A 3,227-nucleotide genomic window follows, 5' to 3' on the forward strand; every position below is an offset into this window, starting at 1 on the left:
CACTCTCTCCGAACGGAGGAACATACAGCGGCTCTCGTGGCAGAAGTACAGTGTAGCCTCTTAAGGCAATTCTCGAGTCCGGCCGTTAAGCGACCAGACACGGCTAATCACACCCGGAGTAACCTACAACAAGACCACATCGCACGTTCCGAGCACGCGTAGCAGTGCGGCCCCAACCCCAGCCCCTGCAAAATTTCAAGACATGTCCTTCGCGTACACCATTACGCTCTGGAGATACCATGGGCATGGGGGGTGGGGCACGACCACGATAGGCCCAGAATGCGGCTTAACCACACCAGGGGCTCTCAAGTGTGTCGTTCTTTTTTTTCTTTTTTTATACAGGACTCCGTTCATCAGAGGCCTTGTTCGGCAGCAGACCTGCCGAACTCACGATGCAACAGCCAGGGAAGGAGAAAGGCTACAACGAATATCCAGGTGGTCTCCATTACGAGCATTAAATCTGTTTTATACACCATTCCGCAGCCTACCCCCTGGAGGGGGACATGTTTAATAGTTCCATCCCTTGCTTATCGCACCATTTGTATTGTTCTGCATTCACAGCAGTCTTTTCTTGAATAAGTAATGCAGCACCTTTTTTGCTTCCAATTGCATTTCTTTCTTATACATATGTTCATTTATGACATGTTGCATCCGTACATTTTGGTACGGCTAAATACACCAGTGGCTTATGTTTCCCGCATCATGGTGTGATAAGTCCGAACACTTTCACAAGTGCGGCACCCCGAACTTATAACATTATATGCATCGGCTCCGAATCATGTCTTGGGTCAATAGTTGGGTTTGCCCGGCTCCCATGTTTTGGTACCTTACGTTCCGTTGTATCGGCTAAGGTAGCACTGGGAGAACCACTACGATTGCGCCCCGGTTGAGCTGGGCGAGCGCCTCAGTGGAGAAAGCTAAAATTGACCGTCATGATGAGGCGAGAGCTGGTCGCTGTTCGAGAGGTTTTTTGAGAGTCCCTAAAGACTTATGCCGCTTAGAGCGAGGAGCCGACTTTGTCCGGCCCAGGCGTGGATAGCGCCCCAAATTCGGCCTTCCGAAGACTAGGGGCTTCGCCGAAATTTAAAATTATAGAATTCTATGGCTAAGTGAGAGTGTTCAAGCATTATAAGTCCGGTTGCCTTGTTCGTGGTGTTGAGCGCCTCCCTAGATGGACCAAAAAATGGGAACAAGAGTGCTCAAGTTTATCCCGAACACCCCAACACTCGTGGCATGGGGGCTGAAGCCGACGACTTGCCATCTCTCAGATTTGATAAACAGCTGCACAAAAGGTAATATTTTAAATTAACAAGCATTGCTTAGCGCATATGAACTTACTTTTCAGCGAACAGGATAACAAAATACGAGTCTACTCAAATATTACATCTTTGGAGCACTCACCCGCAATAATGCGGGCACCCTTCAGGACACTCTTATAATACATCTCGGGCGTGCGATGCTCCCTGTCCTGCGGTGGCGCGTCCGTCACAAGCTTCTGAGCATCCATCTTGCCCCAGTGCACCTTTGCGCGGGCAAGAGCCCGACGGGCACCTTCAATACAGGCGGAGTGCTTGATGACTTCAACCCATGGACACGCATCCACCAGCCGCCACACCAGGCCGAAGTAGCTCCCAGGCATGGCCTCCTTAGGCCACAGCCGAACTATGAGGCCCTTCATGGCCTGTTCGGCCACCTTGTGGAGCTCGACCAGCTGTTTAAGCTGGTCGCTAAGGGGCACCGGATGTCCGGCCTCAGCATACTGAGACCAGAAGACCTTCTCCGTTGAGCTCCCCTCCTCGGCCCTGTAGAAAGCGGCAGCATCGGACACGCTGCGGGGCAGATCTGCGAACACTCCTGGAGAGCTTCGAATTCGGGTAAGTGATAGGTAATTCACACTCACATGCTTACTTTGCATGAAAAATTCCTTACCCGTCGCTATTTTCTTCAACGCCTCGACTTCCTGGAGGGCCTTATAGGCTTCTGCCTTAGCGGCTTTGGCACTCTCAAGAGCCATTGCAAGCTCGGACTCTCGAGTCTTCGAGTCACGCTCCAAACTCTCGTGTTTTTCCACGAGAGCCTGGAGCTCTTGCCGTACCTCCGCCACCCGTGCCTCCTGCCTCTCTCGCTCGGTGCGCTCCGCGACCGCATTACGTTCGGCCGCGGACACCGCCTCCGTCAGGGTCGCCACCTCGTTAGTGGCCCCTGCAATACCCACGTTATCCTTGTCATTCTTCTTGCAACCAAAATCCTTTTCTGTAAGGTACAATTTTAATAAGGTGTTACTCACCTTCCTTGTCCTCGAGCTGCTTCTTGGCACGGCCGAGCTCGTTCCCGGACCGCTCGAGGCTTTGCTTAAAGTATTGACCTCCGCAGTCAGTGCGGCAGAGGTCAGCAGTGCAGCCTGTAATCCCATATTGACATATTTTTTATGACTCCTGCGTATATCTTTTTAGATCCTCAGTCCGGCTTTTCTTTCCGAACACCGAACCGAGCATCAGGGGCTACTGTCTATGTGGTACTATTTTACATATATCAAAATTCTTACCTCAAAGCCTGTTAGAAGGCTGCTGCAGGCTTCGGTCAGCCCGCTCTTGGCGAGCTGAACCTTCTGAATCACCGCACTCATAACAGTGCGGTGTTCCTCTTCGATGGAGGCGCCATTGAGCGCCTCCAGCAAGCTATCCGGCGCCTCCGGTTGGACGGAAGCTGCCGGCATCACGGTCTTGCCCTTCTTACGAAGGGGCTGCCCGCCGGACTCCGGAGCCACTACGGATTCCCGGGCCGAGTCCGGTGCAAAGTTCGGGAGGTTGTCCTGCGACACCTCCAGGGCCTCCTCCTGCTGGAGGGTCCCTTCCCGGGTTCCCACCTCGGCATCGTCCATGTCTCGAGGGGTGGAGGCAGTCAGAAGAGAATCCATATCCGATGCACCCAAGGCCCCACTCGACGAAGCGGGAAGATCATCCTTGGGTGGACTGTAGGGTTGTATGCGGCATTAGAAAGACAGTATGTGGCGAAAAGAAAAAACCATGAAGTTATTCGGGAGTCCGGATACTTACGATCTCGCCAGGGGCTTGGCCCTTGGAGGCTAGTCCTCGTCATCGTCACTGGCATCGGCAGAGCAGTCCGGGGAAAGAGTTTTTCCCTTCTTGGACCCTTCGGCCTCCCTCGTTGGGGAGGCCTTCCTTTTCCTCCCTCCCCCGCTGGGGGAGAGGCTTTCTTCTTCTCCT

This window comes from Triticum dicoccoides, chromosome 5B (genome assembly GCF_002162155.2).
Source record: "Triticum dicoccoides isolate Atlit2015 ecotype Zavitan chromosome 5B, WEW_v2.0, whole genome shotgun sequence".
In the NCBI taxonomy this organism is placed as follows: domain Eukaryota; kingdom Viridiplantae; phylum Streptophyta; class Magnoliopsida; order Poales; family Poaceae; genus Triticum; species Triticum dicoccoides.